Source organism: Pithys albifrons, chromosome 1, assembly GCF_047495875.1.
Source record: "Pithys albifrons albifrons isolate INPA30051 chromosome 1, PitAlb_v1, whole genome shotgun sequence".
Taxonomy (NCBI): Eukaryota; Metazoa; Chordata; class Aves; order Passeriformes; family Thamnophilidae; genus Pithys; species Pithys albifrons.
Window position 1 is genome coordinate 58,208,548 of NC_092458.1, and position 22,303 is coordinate 58,230,850.

General features: G+C 42.3%; 1 long non-coding RNA gene across 2 annotated transcripts; it reads left to right on the forward strand.

Annotated features, from left to right (window-relative positions):
• The first annotated feature begins 541 nt into the window (after positions 1-541).
• LOC139679243 (uncharacterized) lies at positions 542-21,997 on the forward strand. 2 transcript variants are annotated; one of them, XR_011699165.1, is made up of 4 exons: positions 584-628; positions 9,410-9,461; positions 10,741-10,818; positions 21,628-21,997. It is a non-coding gene; the product is annotated as an uncharacterized lncRNA (long non-coding RNA). The 2 variants fall into 2 exon arrangements; XR_011699164.1 differs by lacking the exon at positions 9,410-9,461 and having other exon boundaries at positions 542-628.
• Positions 21,998-22,303: the final 306 nt, after the last annotated feature.

Here is a 22,303-nt window from a genome sequence, read left to right on the forward strand (position 1 = left end):
CATGTTTCACCCAACACCTCCATCCCACTTCTGAGCCAGTCAGCCTCAGCCAGGCTGGCACTCATGGACATTTAGGATGTGATTCAGTTCCTCCTAAGAGGAAACAGCCAGAAGAGATCAGAAGCCTGCACTATAGGCATCTAAATAAGGGTCTCAGCGCCAACCTTTAAAGAATGTATACTTTGTTTAAAACATTACTAATTACGAAACTAGAGATGAGTCTGACATGGCTTGTCCTGCACAGATGAAGCTAATTGCAAGACACATGTGAGGTAGAAATATCATGAGAACTTCCCTTCCTGGAATCACTTATATGGTGTTCTAACTTCACTGAGTTTAGTTACAGCTCTGATTTCCTCCCACTTTTCTTTGTGTGGCTCAAAGACTTCTGTAACAGCTAGCTAAAGGATTTGAGGTTTGGCCCTAAAGTGTCCTGCACATAAAACCATGCCAAGAGTTTGTAAGCCAGTGCTTGTTTGCATGCTTCCTTCCTTTCCTTGCAAAACATACAGTGTCACACCCTAGTTTCACACTTGGTAGTAGCGCTGTCTGAGCAGCTTTACTAGCTTGGTTCATAGCCCTCTTTTCCCACTGCCACCCCAAACCACCCTTGGAGCAGCTTGCACAGGTAGGTCGTGAACCAAGTGGTGGAACTGGGACAGTTTGGGATGAATCATAAAAAAATATATTGTTTTGCAGCCATATCAGTTTACCGTGCAGCTGCACACACACCTGATTTGGCATGGAAAAGGGATGACACAGGTGTGAGAATTCGCGAGCAGAATGGGAGCTCCATAAGGCACTATTCCTATTGAAAACAATGTCTGTGTAACTGTGTCCTCTGAAGACATAAATTAACTTAAAAGAATAAGAAAATCTTGCTAGGGATATCTCTCTAGAGCTGCGTACCTGTTATTGAAGCTCTAGCCATGCCTGCAGGATGACCTGCACAATATTTTTCAAGTCCCCAGCATTTGGAAGGGACACTGGAGACATCTGACCCTGCATATATCTTGAGCTTCTTAGTCTCACTGTTCTCAGGAGGAGCTGAGATTTTGCAGTTCTTCACAGGTGTGACTATCTTCTCGGAGCTCAGATACCAAAGTAAATCCTGGGAGTCCACTGCCATTAAGTAGCAAACCTGGCTCGTGTACTCTGGGAAAAAAAAGATGTAGTGGTATGTAGCAAACAGCTTTTGCAGCAGCCATACTTGCATTAGTATGCAAGTATACTTGCCTGCACCTTTATTGTTCAACTGGTTTTTCCAATACATAGTTTATAACTGTTGCCTCAGTATTTACTCCTGTTTAACCCCATTAATTCATTATTTAGCAGCAGGAGCCCTCGGCTTTCCTTCTCTAACTATGCATATAATCCACTCTGAAATATTGATATAATTTTTTTTCTAATTTGAGGTCAGAGGGATTTTTCATATGTATTATTTTCTCTCTAAAGAGTCCTCTGTTGAAACAAAAACATTTCCCTGAAACCATAGCACTTTTGCTAACAAATCAGTTGCTTTTTGTTAAAGGAAAAAAAATGATAAGGAATGACAAAATTTTAATTTAATAGTATTGAGAGAGCATGTTAGATACTACTGTACATAGTACCACATCACATTATTTTATTTTTCCTTTACTGCATAAATGAGAATGTCAGCTGTTTCTAATATCATTGCATGATGCTACATTTTTTCCAAGATATTAAAACCAGCTGGTTTTCAGGTCAGGTTTGTAGCTGAAAAATTTTGCTGAATTGTTACTGAAAAAATTTCCTACAGTGCGTGCAGCTTATACCAGCAAAACAAAATCCTAGCACACACCATCTATTTCAGACCCTAAAAATTACAGACCTGTTTAACTACTGATCTGGAAGAAACTCAAATTAAGAATTTAGGAAATAAGGTTTCAGACTAGCCCGCCCCGGGCTTGCAATATCTCCGACCGTTCTCCCTGACTTCTTCAAGGTACCTTTCTGGGCAGCTTTTCAAAATTACCAGCAGAAACCTGTGCTAGCAGGACTTCAGCTGGCAAAGTCCTTTAGTCCAGATAAAATCTAAAGTGGCTGTAACATGTAGGACAGCCAGTTATGAGAAAGGCAGTTTCGTTCATAAAACAGAAAAGAGAATCCAGGTGTCTACTTAGTTATTTGTGAATTAGACAGCAATTTGTAAATCCACAGTGGGCGGTGTGTGGCAAAAGTTGGAAGAATAAAATCCTGGGTGTGTCCAGGTTTCCAGATGAGATTGGGTTTGAAGTTGTTTTCAAGCACAGACTTGTCACATTGAGCTTTACTGTAGGCACAAAATTACAGAGTTTATCGTGGCTCTGGAATCTGCTGGAAACAGAATTTAAGTAGATCCAAACTCTCATTAATAATATCTATGCAAATGGCCAAAAGCCAAACCAAATCAGCTTTGCATTTCACAGCATCAACCAGCAGTCAGACTTGCATTGAGTTTCATCTCACGGGGGCTGGGGAAATAGTGCAAATAAAAATGGTTAAGAAGCAGCTGATACTTATTTAAAATATGTGTCTTACAGGCTGGCTATCTTCTTAGTTATACTAGTTTGACACATATACGGGTTCACTGAAAAAGGCAGACTTGCAGAGGGTGTAGTACTACAAAGCAACACCAGTATATAGGGAAGAAACCTTTGTGAAGGAGGGCTTCAAGTTGTGTTATTTTCAGAACATTTAACATGTAGAGCATGTGAATTGTGTTGGAGCTTTGGCTATTGGTAGCATTTCATAGTATCACAGAATGACAGCATGGTTGAGGTCAGAAGTGACCTTTAAAGACCATGTAGTCCAACCCCCTTGCCATGGGCAGGGACATTTTTCAACAGATCAGGTTGCTCAGAGCTCCATCCAACCTGGCCTTGAACATAGGATTGGGGCAACCTAGGCCAGTGCCTCACCACCCTCATATTAAAAAATTTCTTCCTAATATCTAGTCTAAACCTGTCATCTTTCAGTTTAAAGCCATTAGCCCTGTTCAGTCACTGCATGCCCCTGGTAAAAAGTCCCTCTCTAGCTCTCTTGTAGCCCCCTTTAGGTATTGGAAGGCTACTGTAAAGTCTCCCTAGAGCCTACTCTTCTGCAGGCTGAACAGCCTCAATTCTCTCAGCCTGTCTTCGTATGTTAGGTGCTCTGACCATTTTTGTGTTCCTCTTCTGGACACACTCGAACAGATCCACATCTTTCCTGTTTTGAGGACCCCAGAGCTGGATGCAGTACTCCAGGTGGGGTCTCATGATGAGAGCACAAGCAGAGGGGCAGAATCTCCTCCCTCACCCTGCTGGCCACGCTGATTTTGATGCAGCCCAGGATATAGTTGGCTTTCTCGGCTGTGAGTGTACATTGCCAATTTTTCATCCAGCAGCTGCTCCAACCCTTTCCCAAAGCTGCTCTCAATCTGTCCATCCCCCAGACTGTATTGGTACTAAGGATTGCCCCGACTGAGATGCAGGACCTTGCACTTGGCCTTGTTGAACCATATAAGTTTAATAAGGGACCACTCCTTGCCCCAGCCTTTATCTTCCACCTAGTTTACTGAAGTTTTTATGTATTTCTTGAAAATCATTTCATAATGAAGGCAAATTACTGCAGTAGATAATGGGAGCTATTTACTGGGGAGGGAGAGGACAGGGCAGCACCCCACTGTACAGGGTGTGGTTATTTCTGAAACTTAACCATGTGTGATAATAATAAAATTTAACTGTTACCATCTACTGAGAAACTCCAAATTTGAAAGAGGCAAGGGGGGGGGGGGGAGGGGGGCAGAGTTTCCTGGACCGTCAGGAGAATTGGCATTAGCTGGATGAAAACAGGCAACCTTTTCCATTTGCAGTCTTTTGTCAGTTATTAAAAACATACTGCCACACAACTTACTGAATACATTGCCCACAAGTGGTTTTGTGTTAGGACCTGAAACCTTTGAATAGATTGACAGTTAATTGACACCTCAGTACAAGTGTTTGAAAAACTGGTAGTTTCACTTGTCTGCCCATCTAGACAGATGAAAACCCAAGAGCAACAGTTGTATCCTTCTTGTCAAAAGCATAAATGTTAATAATTCAGTTTCGCTTAGTTTGTTGTGTTTTTTTTTTCTTCCCCTCCCTTCTGGAATTTGAAGAAATTTCAGTTTCAGAAAAGCAAAGAGCTAGGCTCTCTGAAAGAGGGTAAGGTTCTGACTGAAAAGGCTGCAAGGTTTTGTGGATGCAATGTGTTCCTCATTGTAAGCAGTCCCACACACTGTTAGTGTCTTCAACATTAGGATCTGGGTTGCTCTGACCTGCATGTGCTCAGTCTCCTCCTGAACAGAGATTTTATGTGAAACAAGAATTCACTGAAAACCACAAAACCCAACAAGCTGAGTGTGTAGCTTTGCTCTCAGGGCATTCACACAAGGGAGGGGATATTGGGAGGCAGCCCTAGCTTTGAACCATACATAGTGTAAAGTACTTTTGCCAAGAAATCCTCTGTCAGCGATGCGCTGGCCTCAGCTTTGTAAATGACTGAACAGAGAACAGACAAGAGATTTCCTCTATTACCTTAGGGGGTATTAATCTGACAATGAAGGATCTTATATTTAGCAATTAATCTGGTGAAATCCAGTGGTAGAACTTGTTTGGGTATATCCTACTACTCTCTTCTTTATAAAACTGACCTGTTCAGACAGATACCTTTCCTCATTACATCTTTCCCTCTCTGTCTTGTTCCAGTTTTGTTTTGTTTTCTTTCCCTGATTATGTCTGCAGTGCTTTTGTACTGTTTTGATGTGCTGGCATCCTACACTATTTTCAAAGGAGGAGTAAATTTCTATGGTGAATGGAAGCATGATGTCCATACCCTTTCTCTTCTTAATTACCTTTCAAGGTTAAAATAGTTTACAGACTCCTCAAAGAACATTAATTACCTACTTTGAAAGCAGAGATCTTAATATTCAGAAATAAGACTGAAGAGTTAGAGAAGTAAAGAGAGAAGTTACTGCATTTCATTATGACCATTGAAGTCCTTGCAGCTGGGTGAAACCCTGGCAGATGAGTAGTAGTGAATTTCCAGTATGAAAGGTGGGTTTGTTTTGGTTTGTTTTGGCTGGTTTTTTTTTTTGTTTTGGTGTTGGTTTTTTTTCACTCTCCCAGGCATCAAGCTGAGGTAGGATTCTGCTCTCACTGAAATCAGTGAAGCTTTTTTTTTCTCTATTTGAATACCAGAAGTAAATCTCATGCTTCAGGCATACAGTGTTTGTTACATACTCTTTTGCCTATTTTTTCTGTTGACTTTCTGTTTTCTATTTGAATGATTTATATTTGGATTTTTCCTTTTCTTGACATTTTGATTCCTTTTTATAAAAGTTAATGACACATGGAAGCATACAAAAGAGTTGCCCTGACTTCAAGGCATTTAAGCCCTGGGTTTCAAATCTTGCTGTGCTGAATGAAATTGTACTCTGTAGAGCACTACCAAGGCTGGCATTGTAAGGCAGTTTGGTGGTTCTGCTCTTGGCTAGGGTTTTCTGCTATTTTGGTACTTCTGCAGTGGTGATCCAGCCACAGCAGACCAATATTCAGGGAATGAAGCTGATGTATATTGAGATAACAGAAACCAACTTTGTGGTTGCCCTGCTTGTGCAAATGTCACGTCTTGCTCCTACCTCATCCCCAGTGGAAAAACCTTACTTTTGTGGCTTCATGGCAGGTACCTCAGGGCACATGGAGACCTGCTGGTGTCTCTGATCCCCTCTGCACCCGATCAGCTGATGGTCAGAGATGAAAAGGCTCATAGGCTCCATGGGAACCAAAGCCATCCTGCAATACTGAATGGTTCACATTGTCAGCTGAGATCCTAAACAAAGCAAAACAACAGGAATAATTAGTAACAGAGGTACTGGCAGCAATGTGGGCTTCTTGTGGAGGTAAATGAATGCAGGGTCCCCCTATCAATTCTCAGCATTGCTTAGCAGCAATGAGATACATGTTAATATCTGAGAAAGAATGTGCTAGATTTAAGGAGTTGATAATTAAGATGTTTTAGGCATTTATAGCAGAGAAAGGAGGAATTAATCTTTGAATATGAAATTGAACTAGATATCTATTTAAAATAGGAATTCCACTTACTGCTTTCCCAGAAAAAGGGTAAGGAGTTCTCCAAAAGGCTTTCTGTTCCATTTTTGACAAGACACACTTTGTACAGGTCAATTAACTCAATTAACTTAGGTGATCTAATGGATCTGTACAATAAAATGCACTGGGACCATGAGAGCAGAAAGTATGCCAGTGTTTCTGATCTTATTTATGGTAAGCACTAACTTAATCAGAAAACTCATAAAGGGGGCATTGTGCAAGGCTTTGCAATCTGTAGTTGCAGATAAGGTATTTCTAGCTGCAGAATGTCCAATGTTCATGGAATTAGTGTTAGATCATTAGACAGTCCACATAAAGCTACAGCATAAAAACAAATTGCACAAAAACATTATCAAAGTATCACAGAGATTCTTCGTAAAGTTTTTGTGTGGTCTTGAAGAGGGGATGGTGTTCAGTTTTGACAAGCTACTGGGTACCTCCCAGTGCGATCTAATTAGCAAGAAAACCAGTTTATAGCTCCTGGAAAACAAACAAACTAACGCACAACAGGTAATTAATGCTAAAAGTACAATGGCTGTGTGTCATACAGTGCTGCTGCTTTTGCTACAGTTCCCCGATTTAATAGGCTGGCTGAAATAACTTCAGTCTGTTTTTGGAAGGCAGGAGATGAGGAAGTAGTATAATATTCAGTATGCTCAAAAGCTGTTCCAGGGCCAACTCTAAATTGGACTGAAATCAGATTCCTTAGTCAGCTGGGGGACAGATGACAGTTTCTGGGAGAGGAGGGAAGGAAAGAGGGAGATGACCATGGTAGCCTCAGATGAGATAGATTTAAATCATCACAGAACAGTCACTTTTTATTTCACACTTTGTCCATTTTCTTTGGTGAGTGTGTGGTTGGGAGTGCATGGCTATGGGATTTGGTTCCATGTCATGTCTGTACACAGACTTCTCAAAATTGGAGTTTTGAGGTTAAGAAAGTGGAAACATCTATGGAGGAATCCTCATACAGACATTCTTGGTCATTAAACAGCAGCCAACACTTTCAGTTCCAGCAGCACACACATTCTGCAAATACTGCTTGTTCTATGGTACTTCACAGTGTTTTTTCAGTTGTACTACATTTCATGCCTTCCATTTTAGGAGGACAGCTTTTGTTTTGATAAAAAGTATTGGCCTCTGCTTTTACAAGAATGGATATTGGACAGTCATTTCCCCAGAGCAGCTAGGTTTATGCCACAGTTAGTCACAGAAGAATCAGAGGCTGTCCAGTGACCTGTGCCATTGAAAAAACCAGCTTGTAATTGCTCTCAGGTGCTTATGGCATTGGTGCATATGGCAGAAATGAGCAGATTTGGGGCAGTAATTGTCCCACTGTACTGGGTGGTGGTGATGCTGCACCTTGAATCCTGTTTTTAGTTCTGGGCCCCTCACCATAAGAAAGACATGGAGGTGCTGGGGTGTGTTCAGAGCAGGGCAATGATGCTGGGGAAGGGTCTGGATCATGTCCTGTGAGGAGCAACTGAGGGAGCTGGGGGTGTTCAGCCTGGAGAAGAGGAGCCTCGGTGGGCCCTATCACTCTCTGCGGCTGCCTGGAGTGAGGGCATAGTGAGGTGGGGATTGGCCTCTTCTCCCAATTAACAAGTAATAGGATGAGAAGAAACAGCTTCAAGTTGCACCAGGGAGGTTAGATCAGGTGTTAGGAAAAATTATTTTATAGAAAGAGTGGTCAGGCACTGAAACAGGCTGCCCAGGGAAGGTATCAAGTCCCCATGCCTGGTGTTTAACATAGTTGTGGATGTGGCTCTGAGGGACGCGGTTCAGTGGTGCACTTGGCAGCGCTGGACTCAGTGATTGTGGCGGTCTCTCCCAGCATATACGATTCCATGTTTCTGTGAGGTGTGCGCTGCATTTCCCACACTGGGTGGGTGAAGGAGGAACCTCAAAATGTGGGGCAAGCCCTTGCAGCGCTAACTGCTCAGGGTGCCACAGGCGGGCGGGCAGAGTTCGTCAGAGCCCGGCAAGGGGCGGCAGTGACCAGCAGGGGCGGCAGTGGCCGGCAGTGTCCGGCAGGGGGCGGCAGTGCCCAGCAGGAGGCGGTAGAGCCCAGCAGGGGACGGCAGAGCCCAGCGGTGGGGGCAGTGCCCGGCAGTGCCCGGCAGGGGGCGGCAGTGCCCAGCAGGAGCCGGCAGTGCCCGGCAGGAGCCGGCAGTGCCCGGCAGGGGGCGGCAGTGCCCGACAGGGGCGGCAGAGCCTGGCAGGGGGTGGCAGTGCCCGAAGGGAGGGGCAGAGCCCGGCAGGGGCTGCAGAGCCTGGCAGGAGCCGGCAGTGCCCGGCAGGGGGCGGCAGTGCCCGACAGGGGCGACAGAGCCTGGCAGGGGGTGGCAGTGCCCGAAGGGAGGGGCAGAGCCCGGCAGGGGCTGCAGAGCCTGGCAGGAGGCGGCAGAGCCTGGCAGGGGGAGGCAGAGCCTGGCGGGGGGAGGCAGAGCCTGGCAGAGCCCGGCAGGGGCGGCAATGCCAGCCCGCAGCGCCCTCAGCGCGGCCTCATCCTGCACGGTGCCCCGGCGCGCCTCCTGCCCGGTATTCTGCCTTCCCACGGCTCCGCCCCGCTCACACCTGCCTGAGGGAAGCCTGCCGGGGCGCCCGGGGTCGCTGACGCTCCGTCACAGTGTCCTGCACTCCAGCCTGGCCGCAAAGTGTAGGGCTGCAGCTCCCGCCGAGACCCGAAACCCTCCGGTCTGCTTAAACCATCATGGAGACGTTTCCTGAGCAGTGAGGAAGGGGCCCATGTTTGCCTAACCTCATGTTGCCATACTTAGATCACATTGTCTTATTCCAGTTTAGGTGATTTTATACACAAAGATCTGCACAGGGCAACTCTTTGAATCTCAGCGTTGCTGTCTACAAGTTAAGAAGAGGCAGATTCATAATGCCCATGCTTTTTAAAGGCCAACTAATAGCCTTTTTCCACTAGAAAAGAGGAGAAGGTACAAATAGAGATTCAGCACTAATGTGGTCGGATACTGGAAGGGTGGATATACAAAAGCCCATAAATAAGCAGAGGAATAATAACCCATTGTGCTGATACTCCTGGCAGGTGGGATAGAAATGAGGTCACCTGTTTCTTACTTCACCTGGCACAGCTTGTTGACCTGTTCTCAGTTAAAGCTGCTGTTCACATACAAAACAGGGATGTTTGAGGGAAATGTTATTACCTCCAATTTTTAGACTGTTTATCTGACCAAAATGTGTGGGAAATTTTGTTTCAGTCACAAGGGTGTTTAACTACCTCATGATGTCCTATCAATATTGATTTTCAGAGGAAAAAAAGTTCAAGCAGAATTCAGATGGAGAGAAGGGGAACATCCATAGGTAAATAGCATATAAATGCTTTTCTGAGCTGACAACAGTGTAATTAGAAAAGAAAACTTGTAAAATAAGGATAGTATGTCTTATGGGGAATTATAAGGACAAAAACAAGCAGCATTCAGATCTTCCAAATCTGTTGCCTGCAGTAAGGTCAAGGCTTAAAAATAATGTAGCTGGCCCCAGCAGGGAGAAGCAGAATTCCTTATTTACACTTACAGGCTTCCTTTCACTGTTAAAGCAGTTACCTCTGAAGCAGTATCTAGAATGCTTGTATGCAGAGAAGACCCAAGGAAAAGAAAGAACAGCTGGTAGGAAGTACTCATCACATCTTGTTTCTGCAATGTGATAATCTAAGCTCTCGGCATCCCTTTGAGGAAGCGTCCCAATTTAAAAAAAAAAAAAAAAGAGTCAGATAAACAGAGAGATGCAGGTGGTGGCTGAGGATGTTGTCTGACTAGTCAAAATGTAAACACCCATTTTAACAAGTTCCCTTCCTGTTTTAATGCAGCACCCAGGAATACCAGTTAATATTCATGCTGTCCCACTCAACTGGGTAAATCAACCAAGTTCAGGTCCCTCCTCTGAAAAAAAGGTGTAGAGAATTTGGCTTCAGGTCAGTAAAGATTTAAGTACTGCTTAGATAAAATATCTCAGCCCCTTGCTTGGGTTGGATGTCACTGTGGCTAATACAGCCCACTCTCTTTAAGGTAGCCACAGGTTCCAACAGAAATGCAGTTTAAGCATCTGCCCCATGGCAGTGTCATTTAACTTCCTCAGGGTAAGCCATATCTTGAGTCAAAATAGTTTAAATCAGTATAAAAACTGTGCGGAGCAGATTGTGCTGTAGATCCAGCTTGTAAATTTGCCTTTGCTCAGGCAGGCATTGCAAAGGCAGTGGCTACAGAGAAATTTTCAGGCCAATCAGAAAATGGCCATCCAGTGGTTAATCTCTGTTCCCTTAATCATATGAAGTGGCTAACAGAGTTCAATAAAGTATTTAATAAGCTCAGTTATGTTGTGGCTGTCAAAAAAAGGCACTTCTTAATGTATTCTGTGGGAAATAAATCCATTAATCATTCTCTGATTCATCAAAAGTAGACAAAGACCATTAAGTTTATCTCTGTGCTTGTCTCATCTATAAAAAATTACTCCCTATGCTGCAGTTTGATTGTTTAATCCAATCTTTCTAGAATGTAAGAAATGCAGGTTGTTTCTCATGCAAGATAGTGCATAATCCAGCACTTTTTTTGTTCTTATTTATTGTAAATTTTTCATTCTTTAGTTTCATTTTAGTGCCTTGACTTACACCTGTTTCCACCCCGGAGAAATCCAAACCCATCCTGTGCTTCCATGAAAAGAGGTATGTGTGCATATAGTACATTTATTTACAAGTTCATACATACTTGTAGTGACTAACTTTTGAATGATGCAGCTGATGTCTCTGGGAACACCAAGCTGTATGAGAAATCTAAACTGAAGTGTATTTGGCCTGTTTTTCACAGCTGAAATGTCTCTGATCCTATAGAAGCTGGGGAGAGCAGGACCGACAGGTCCATGCAACGCACTGGGACTTAGGAACATGCCTGAGCATGCTCTCAACAGTGTTGCACCAAGATGCCCAAGCTCACACAGTTAGCCTCAGTGCAACACAGTTTAACAGCTCAGCTCTACAGTAACACAGCTGTATGTCTGCCAGATTATAGAAGGACTACATTTACAGCTGGTGTTGTATATCTAAACTAGTAAAACTGACTGTACCTCAGCTGTCTTCATATGCAATCCAGTGCAGCTGCTCCTTGAATCAGATAAATCACCCAGGAGTGTACAACAGCTGAGTACTTCTACCATTAAGACTAATGGCTAAATGTGCACTTCTTTGGTTCAAGCTTTTGGTCATACACAAGTTTCTTGTCCATCAGTGCCTTGTGTACGATGTGCTTTCCAACCAATGCATTCAGTGGCCCCTGACCATTTCCTTCCTGTTGTGACCTAAATGAACTGTTCTTTCAATGATCAAGGAGGCCTTGCCTCTCTCTACTCTTTCCATCTGTGTCCCAACAACTGAGATCAGTGCTGGTTTAGTATTTCTGTGCCTTGTATTACATAGAGGAGGTCTGAGTGAGAGCCAGTCCTCGTTGTCGTTGTCGTTGTCGTTGTCATTCTCCTTCTCCTTCTCCTTCCTCAGATACAGCCAAAAGCCTTACTAGCACCTCTGGACTAGACACTCATTCACTTGAGCCAAAGACCAACATAATGCAGCATCGGGTCCTCCCCCCATATAGATGCAGCAAAATAGAAGTCACCAGTGCTGAGTAGCCATGGGTGTTCCAATAGGGTCTCCTTTAAAAATGCTAGAAATCTTTTTCAAAGTATGTGCTTTAGGTGCCTAATTCTACTTATTGAACTTAATTCCAGGTGGGTGGGAGCGTGGACAAGTTAATCTTGTCTTTGCAGTCTTTGCTTCCCATAAGGTCAGCATAGTATTTAAAGATGAAATAGTCCATGGTGCATTATCTCCTAAGTTCAGCAGATGTGCAGTGATGTGTCCATGTTTCACTGGGCATAAATTTATACTGCTGCCTGACCAAGCAATGTACAGCTCAGTATTAATGACCAAGGAGCTCCATACATGTTGGAACATTGAGGTCACACTATAGGAACCTGATGGTAGAACAGGACTGTACTACTATGAAACACTTTCCCAGCCACGATTTCACTTCCCAGCACTGTGTCTCTGCGCCCTCAGTTGAGCAACACATCAGCTTGTGTGGCTGGACTGCAGAGTGGATTATGGACATGATTTAAGCTAAATAATAATAATAAAAAGGTTTATTTTAAAATCGAGATAATTGAATCAATCCTGTTTGAAGAAGTCCCCAAAGAAGCTACCTCAGCACAGCTGAGGGGGCCTGAGCTGCAGAGTGTGAGTGGGAAGGAAGGAACTAAAATGGAGAGAGGAGCAATTTTTCTAACCACTTTCCCACTGGCAGAGATGGCTTTCCAGATCAAGACCATCAACTTCTAAGGTGTCAACTGTTTGCTCTGCAGGGGCACCTCTAAACTCTCCCCCACAACCTTGGTTATTGTGAATTTGAGGACACTGAATGGTGCAGCACTACCATAACAAGCCATGGCTTTCCTTTCTAGAAGAGAAGTGTTTTGAAGAAGGGGTGAGAGAGGTGACTTGAGCTGCTTCATTCCTTTTGTTATCAGCTGTTGCAGGGCCTTTGAGAGGGCTGCAGGAGGTGGGGATGCAGCAGCTCTCTGCAGGTTAACAGAAGTCATTGGAGAGCGGAGATTGTAGCTTGTGCACTGGGGACACTGGAGGCATCACAACGGAGGAGAAAAAGGCCAAAGCACTGTCTGTTCCTTGCCTTCTGTTCCGTACTTGATACAATCGATTTTTAAAATTGGACAGGCCCAGGAAGCCTTTTGTTCATACTCCTTAACTTCAGGAAAAGCAACTCTGCTGGGATTGCACCACATATTATTCCTCAGCCCAGCCTTTTCAGAGCACAAGATGGTCTCACAGTACAGAAGGGAAATGCCTGAATAGGGAATTACAAATAAAGACAATCAAGCTATGTGCATTAAATCCCGAATGCTGACACTAAACACATTTTTCCTTAAAGGGATCTCATTTGACTGCTGCCTGCAGGCACACACAGCTCTGAGGGTGAAATGAAGATGTTAGGCAAAGTTGGATGCAACAATAAACTTTTCATTCACGTTAGTGGGAATCATGTGGTTAAGCCACTCTCCAAAGTCACCCTCAGTAATTAAGGAACCTACTTAGCCCATAATGGAGAGTTAATGGATTAAAGTGATGCCTTATTGCACAGTGGCTTGACTCTATATGGCTGCTTTCATCCTAAAACATTTGAAAATCCCTGGGCTCAGGCTTGTTGTTATTGCAATCAGTACTGAAATTATGACTGCCTGTCCATCAGCCTTGCAGAGAGACCTAATGATGCCCAGCACCCTTGAGGGAACCTCCCTTCAGGGATCCTCACTCCCCGAGCTCCATCATTGCTCATGCCTGAATGAAGAGGGATACTTTCATGTCAGTCCTTGTTCCACAGGCAGCTTCCCTGTTTTGCATTCATCTGTATAAAACAGCCCCTGAAGAAGAGATTAAACCAGTTTTCTTCCCTCCTGGTTAAATCCCTTAATCCTTGCACTACAGCTACATTCTGTTGCTGTCCCCTTCCATTTTTTGCTACAAAGTAGGACAACTTCACAGGGCAAAGCAGAGTCTTGCCACCAGGTGGGAGAAGTGATATGGGTTTGAACCCTCTGGCTCTTACGAAAATCAGAGTGACTGAGGGCCATTGTTTTCCCGGTTATGGGGGCTTTGGCATCCTCATCTTCTGTCTTCTCTGACTGAATCCCCAAAGCACACAGTGGCACAGCAGTCCTTTTCATCCAATAAAGAATTAAGCTGATTTCTGCTTGAAGCTACAGTCTAAAACAAATCTGCATAATAACTGAGACTTTTTGCAAATTAAAAAAGAAAGACAAAGCACAAAGGAACTGGTATTTTTAGGCTAATAAATCTAGGTGTTCCAACCTCACCTGCAGCTGAGCAAGCCTATAAGATGAAGATCTCATGTGCCAGTGTCTTAGAACAGGCAAGCACTGTTGTTTCTATATTTGACATTCATCTATACATTAGTTTTATAAAGAACTTGGGTTAATAAGAAGTTTTAAATTCTGAAATAGTCACAGAAGCCCTGAACCCCCTCTGAAAATGAAAATAAATTAAACTTGATGGCTCACTTACACTCACTGTTATCTCTCCATTTTGAATTAGACTTAATGTAGAGACAATGGAACTATACATTAGGTGGTTACAGAGGATGCTCCATAAGCTTTCTTTCCTTTTCTAAGATAGGTCCCAGGCCCATGTGCCTCCATCCATGCTTCTGAAACAGACTAAAAGCGCTTGGAAACCCCAGCCTAGGAGTAGGGTCTGTATCTGTTGAGGAAGATTTATCAGTGATTAGAAAAAATTGTGTAATTTATTTATGCTCAAGCACAGGCTATACTTTCAAATGCAGTTTACTATCTAATCTGAAAGACTTATATGCAAGAATTTATCAACTTTAATTAAACTTAAAAAGCTCTGGTAGTAAGCAAGCCCCTGCACAGTGATACAGTGACCATAGTAATCACAAGAACTTATTAATAATGGAGTTTAGTGAAGCTGAAATGGAATAGCTAGGTCCCATTCTGATTAACTAGTTTTCCAGTAAAGTTTTTAATCAGTTCATTTATGCATTATCAGTTGAATCCTTTGAAGTCTCCCTAATCACAAATGTACGTACTCTATGTCCTCATCTACCAGTTTAAGGAAATGGCATTCCTAAATCCTTGTTTTAAAGTGTCTCATACTTCCCTTGTAGAAGAAATAGGATTCTCAGAAAGGATTTGCAAGCAGCTGTACAGATTTCTCCTTCACCTTATCTTTCACAATGAATTCAAGAAGTATCACACATCCAGGGAACAGAATAATTCTAATCTTGAACAGATTGCTGCTGCTGTCATTTATGAAAAATTATACTTGGGTGCATGGATAGTGCCACTGAATTCAATGGAGTTAATGATTGTGAGCAACAAGATACTCCAGGGGAGTGTGGCAAACTTTACTGAGGGATTGTTGACGCTTCAGGACAGAGACAATGTCTAACTAGATAGAATATACAGTCTCCATCTCAACAGGCAACTCTGGGCACTTCTGTAATACATATTAATAACAGTCTTGTTGAAAGGCCTTATTGTAATATTTTATTTGCTTTGGCCCAGCCACGTGAAAGGACATCCAACTAAGAACAAAGAGCACACACCATGGCCAGGGACAGTCAGCTAGTTAGGAGCATCTCGGGCCAAGAGCTGAGAGCCCCAGTAAACCAGTCTGGCATCTGATCTACATGGCTCATTTGAAGCAGACTGTTAAAAACTACAGATAGAAGGGCCAAAGAAATTTTAAGGAATTAAAAAAAATTTCTGAAATAAGGAAAACAGAAGACTTCTCTTTGTTTAGCATTAAAAGAAGAAAATTAAGACACCAGAGCTCTGACTGCTTAAATACCTTGATTGAGAGAAAATGAAAGACGCTTTAGGGGGACAAGGCTCAACAGAAACAAATGGCTGTATATTGACCAACAAGTTTAGAAATGAGGCAGGAATTTTTACCTGAGGATCTCTTGCTATTGCATAAGGCACATAAGGAAAAGATAGATGCCTCTTCAATGAGGTCTTGAAGTGAAGTCTAAAGAGTAGATAATTTTTATTTTATGACAACTAAAAGTTTTTTCCACTATGGTAAACTTATATTTGTGTACTAAATGCCACCTTGATGTATCACTGTTTTGGTTTAGCATTATATTCAAGAGTTTGACTTTTCTAACTTGCTTGATTTAAGATTGAACTTCCTGCTGATTTTCCAGAGTGCAGTTGTAGAACATCAGCTCAAGCCGTCTGCTCTTCTTCACGCAGAATTTGAATCAGGGAGAATATGCAGTATTTTGATTACCTTTCTAAAAGACAGTGTGGAAGGAGGGTGCTAAGAGGAAGAAGAGTGATGAATTTTACTGGAAGAGGTTTTGAGCAATGTCTGTAAGAGGAACGTTGTTTTTCAGTAGCTGCAATGACAAGGCTACACAAACTGTACTGTTGGGAGATGACTCAAATTGCAGTAATCCATCAGCTCGTTGTGGTTTCACAGATGGGCTATTTCCCACAGGACCCAACTAATCTGCCCTGCTCTATAGCTTGCCTTCAGAGATGTAAAAGGATTCCCACCAGCCTCTGACCTCTACAGTCATGCAGGAGCCAAGATCCAGCAATCACAGAGCAAGGAGTTTGTAACTAAATGCAACTGAACTGAAGAGTGATGATGTGAATAAAAGGCCTGGTGTATGTATGTAGTAGATATGCTTAGGGCAACATTATGTAGGAGTAGGCAGGTTGCTTTCCTGTGAACTGATTCTGATATGATCCTTACTGTGTATTTTGATCCAAGAAAGTCTGGAGCAGGTCAGCTCCAGATGCACAGTCATAGGTCTGGGGATATGAAACATGAACCAGTCCAGGAAACATCACATCATTCAAAAGACACAGTCACGGTGGTCTTAAATGTCATTACTGCTGGGTGTTGGCAACCTGTGTTGTCTGTGTGTGTGGCTGTACTGCTTCTTTCTACACATCTGTGGTGGCTTTTGGGTAGAGGTGGTGCTGCAAAAGGACCTTACTCTTTGCAGGCATCTTCCAAAGCCAGGGTCCTGCTCTCAGCACTGTAGTGGGGCCATCTAAGACAGCACATCAAAGAAAAGGCCAAAGCACATTGTCATGAACACAGTACTGTGAAGCATAAAAACAGGTTGCAAGTTATGAGGGCTATTAAAAAAATAAAATTAAATCATGCCAGTTCTACTTAATTCAAATAATTTTAGCAAGTGGAGAAACATGATGAGGATGATGTCAGAAATGTGTTATATTTGCCCTCCCTGGCTGAGGGGAGGCAAAATACATAAAATGTGTAATAGGTGTCTTGTCAAATATAAATCTTAGATAGTAATCATGTTTGAGTTCCTCAGTGCAGAGCAACCTTTCTGACTAACACATTGATAGACTTAATCTATAATCATGAGGATTTATCCCTAGGCAACCTCTTAACTGCTCTGTACATTTTCTCACTGTATTTCACAATAGCAGCTTCAATCTCTTCAGTGCACCCAATGCAGTATTTCTCTATTTATAGTTTTGTAATCACTGTCTATTCAAATAGCTTTCATTGAAGCTTCTCCAGCCCTTTCACTGGACTGAAATATAAAACTGAGTGGCATGGCTGATTGTAAAATTTTATCATCTAGAGGTGTTTATAATTTACAAAAGCTATTTATTTTTCAACTTGTGTATGTTTTGTGCCAGGGCTATACATATCGCTAATTATAGTAGCATTAGTGCACAGTCACAAATAAGCAAGATAGTAAGTGTTCTAGGTCACATCACTATCCACAACCACAGAAAAGGCTGTGAAAGGTGTCAACAGCATCTATTTTGATTTAAGATTCTCATAGAAACTGAATTTCCTGCTGACTTTAATTCTCCATTTTTCTCACGTATTTTACTGCTAGCTTGTGATACTAAAGCAGGCATGCCAGCATTGGAAGGACTTACATCTCTGATCTTCATAACATGCTGGTAATGTAGACATCATGTTGTATGAGCAATACTGAGAAAAATTACAAGGAAGTCCACATCCTGATGTAACAGAGTTATAGCAAGAAATACCATGATTATGAATGAAATGAGATGGGAGGTGGTGGGTATAGTACCAGTGAAATGTGGGTTTCTATTAGATGTGGACTCTGAGCATTTAACCTATCCAAGCCAAAGGGCAGTTATATAGGTATGCATTAGCCATGAGGTGGAGGGATGCTTTTCTTCTAAAGCACCAGCATAAACATCAGATTGACAGATCTATTTAACATCATGCCCAAAGGGGAAACTGGTTTCTTCTGCTTTGACTCACTTCAGATGGGCTGATTTGAGCCCTCAGTTTATATAGTCACAACTTTGGTGAAAGAAACGTGAATGCATAAATGTACCTTGAGGACAGACCATGGATCATCATAAAAATGACCTGGTGAGATCACCTGGTCTGCAGAGCCAGTCAGAACAGCTGAATGCACACACAGATTCCTCTTTACCCACAGCCTTTGAGACAGGACCATCACTCTAATGAGAGAGTCCTTGCAACAAGAAATTGCTTTCCATTCTTATTGCCACTTTCTTTTCCTTTCCTGTATAGCAGGTTTGTGGCTCCTCTGCTATGTTCTGGTTATGTGTAATCCAACATTTTTGTGCTATTGCTGCTTTGGCTCTGAGCACAACCAATCTAGCTCAAAGCCAGGGCTGGACCTGGCCCCTTCATGGGACTGATCTGTCAGCCATGGTCTTGGCAAGGCAGTGCAGTGCTTGGACAGCAAGCCTTGTATGCAAGTCTGTGTAACTGGTGAACCAAAAATGTCCCTGCTGATTTTTGGGGGCTGGGGAGATCCAAGTCATTGGCAGATAGCCAAGTCATGTTGCACCTCTGAGAACACTTTGCTCTAATTTGTCTGTCCCAGGCAGGTTCCTGAATTGCTTGCAGAATGGACCCAGTGCTCCTGTCCCTTTCAGTTGTAACACCTGTGATTGTGAAGGGTCTCACATCTCCACCCAGGGGCTCTGCCAAGACCCCTCTCCAGAGACAGCACACATCTGGCTGCAGGTGCACATCTGCGTGGAGCCCACGCATCTGACCAGTGGCATTTCTTTGTGGTTGTGCTTGTAGCCATCAGAACACAACCTGGCAGTTTTGAGGGTGGCTGAATAGCTGTGGAATCCCAGATGAGCATCCATCTTGCAGAAGACCACACTAGATTCTATTCACATGCTTCTCCCATGAGCACAGTGTGCAGGGTTGGGCTTTAAACCGTGGTGTCAAGATACTTTTTTTCTAACATGGCCTGGAGATGTCAAAGTTGGGGTCTCAGCAGGGGTCCTGGTAAATGATCATTCAGCTTCAGCAAGTAGAGAATTGAGTGCACTTTGCCAAGGGCTTTGTAATATTAAGGTGGTCAGTGGAAGAACAAAGCATTCCCTTCTGAGTTTAGGTCGGGACTTGGGTAAGGATTTTACAGGGGAACTGAGGTGGAAAAACCCTTCCAAAAAGCTGAAATGGGATGCCTGTAGTCCCTATTGTTTGCAGAAGAAAAAGCATGGCCTTAATAGGTAACCTCCTGGGAAAAATGAACAGGAACTGAGCATACTCTCTCCTCCAGGATGACTTCTAAGTGAATGGCCTTGAGTTATCTATGATGGAGGGCATTTTATCTCCCCCAAACTCTCTTTTAGTTCTGTGCTTTTCTACTCAAACTTATGTTCGTGTTTAAGCATTGCCTATAAAACCAAAGGGTCCTGTTACTTTCCAGTCTTCACATAAAAACAATTCTAAGCACTGTACAAATGTAAAAAGATCAGTGTAAATAGATTTTGAGCAATGACAGAATGAATCATAGAATCATTAAAGTTGGAATAAAACTCTAACATCATTGAATCCAGCTGAAGCTTTGCCTTACTTGAAAGAACAGCTAAGATTATTCTCTATACCCTGCCTTTTATTATCTAAAGATATTTTATCCTGTGCAGTTATTAGGGGATAAATAATGAGCTGTGTAAGGCATAGTAGATGGTATTGCTCCAATATGCATAGTGTATAGAGCAGATCAAATGGTTTTAACCAGAAGGAGGACTGAGAGCAAGGAGAGCTGATTATAAGTGGAATTATGAATGGACATAATTCTTGAATGACTGTTTTTTCTTGCTATCAGTGAGGTATCTGCCACTACTACAGCAGCATTAGCCGTAGTTAACCAAGCAGATCACTCTGTAATGACTGTAACTTAAATAGTATTGGTCCCAAGGTTAGCCAGGAGCTCATATGTTACATTTTGATGGGATGAAAGTTTTTTGTGTCGTCCTCAAGTTTGAGCTTCTTTTCCAATTGAGGAAATGTTTGAGTTATGGTTGAATACAACTTATTTTTTTAATCTATGCTTTCAGCTAAAAATGTCAAATAGTCTTCCATAGGAATTCATTATTGTACAGATATGAAGGGAGAGTAAACCATCATGGGTTTTTTAATTATTTTCAAAGTGATGTTAAAACTACATGAAGAATATATGGAAGTGTAAGAATTTAATTCAGTTCAAGTGGTTTGAACTTTCACAGTGTCATCAATAGCTTCCGATAATGCAGATGTTAACTTTGGAAGATGCCTCTTTAGCAGAAAAAAAAGATTATTTTTAACAGATCAAACCTCTCATATAGTGTTATATAGCAAAGTAATTTGATTTTAAAAGGAGTTTAACAACTTTTTCAGACATTTTCATAATTCCAAGGGTTTTAGAATTGCATGAGAGATTTCATTTTTGCTAACTTTAGACACATGGAAATATCAAGGTATATCTCCAGATGATGGTTATCACACAGAGTTGTGTTAAAAGGAAATAAAAATATCTTTTCTAGCTCTTTCAGCAAATAACAAAATTCTTTCTTTATCTCTGAATATTAGATAAGGATTTCCCAGTGGCCCTTTTGGATTCTTAAATGATCACTTAAATGCAGTTGACAGAAGGTTATTATCAAAAGTTTAACAATTCTTTCACAATGTGTCACAGGATTTTTTTAATATGATAACCTTAAAACTGAATGACCTGATGACTCATGTGCTGAAGTTAATTATCTCATGCATTCATTGAGAGTCACAAGGCAGAATTGCTAGTTCCTCAGTCATAGCTTTTACCTAAAACATTTCTTAGTGAAAGAAGAAGAAAAAAAAGGCTTTATCACATACCCAGATACTTCACATCTTAGTCTTACTCCTTGCTCTGACTAAGATGATTTCTCTGAAAAAAACAGTGACTTTCAGAATGCTGCAAGTTCTCCTGAGTGACTTCAATCTGATAGAAAGCTGGAGATATGGCATATTTGCTTAAGTCTTCTTATATACTGAGAGTCTCAGCACAGCTGCTTGAACAAGTTTCAGGAGTCTTATATTAAGAAATAGGTTAAATCCTACTCCTTTCGTGATCTTAAACCCCTCAAAACTCATGATGCCATTCCTACTTCAGATGCAGAGAAACACTTATTATTTTTCACAAGTGAACCTGCTAGAAACTGTATTAATGTAAGGCTTCAAACTAAAGTAATTTCAGTTTTTCTAGGAATAATTGCATTAACTGACTTCAAGACATGAAGGATACATTGAAATGTCTCTAAACATGTTGTTGCCAATAACAGCAAATTAAATGGTGCCCTGAGTCTTGGTAAATCGATTGGATACCGGAGGGTATTTGAAATGAATGCTTGAAAGACACATTCACAATTAAAAGGAAAATCTCATCTCCCCAAAGTATCCCTTATCAGTCATGGTTTACTCACAAGAGGTGACCACCTGTGCACTGGTCTCACAGTGAATCACCCTTACAGTGAATCCTGCCCCAAATGGGACCCCAAATGTCTTGCCCCACCTTGGCCCCATTCCTCTTACCTGACTCCCTCTAAGCCCATCTGATCCTGAAACCTCCTAATTCCTGCCCTCTGATCCCTTTCTCATCAGAAAACATTAAAGGAGTTTGCAGCAGCAGTTCGGTGAACCTCTCTGGCAGGATGCAGGTGACCTGAAGCCACCGGATGCTGATGTGGGACCTTCAAGTGTCTGGCAGGAGTTCCAGCTCGCTTCCTGTGCCATGCTACTCCCTGAGCTGCAGCGGTTCCAGCCTCGCTGCTGGAGCAGGCCCTAAAATAAAAAGAGAAATGAGCCTTTTTTAGTGTGCTTAAGGTGGCACTTGGTGTGCAGCTGGGTGCTCCACTGCATCCTGTCAGCTTCTTCCCTGGGTGAGCAGGTTTTCTCATAGGGGAAAAAAAAAGTTATTAGTAAAATGCTGTTTCTAAACAAAGCTTGGCTGGAGACACAGGATAAGGTACAGTGCCACACTTAATCTTTTTTCCAAAAGAACAGATTTGAAGTTAATGACCTCTGAAGCACATTTATTGGCTCCATAGTAAACAACTAAAACTTCCTTCTTTTTTTTTTTTTTTCTTTATTTGGGGACACGAAGGGAGGCTTTCAGCACTGATTGCAATTCTGTGTTTCATGGTAGAGTATTTACAAGATGTTCCTAACTTAGGAAATATACTTGGGGCTGCAAGGGCAAGAAGCAACTACTGCAATTATTGTAATAGAGTCTGTGGGTTGCTGGCATTGCCACAAGCACAGGTCTGTCTACAGGCAA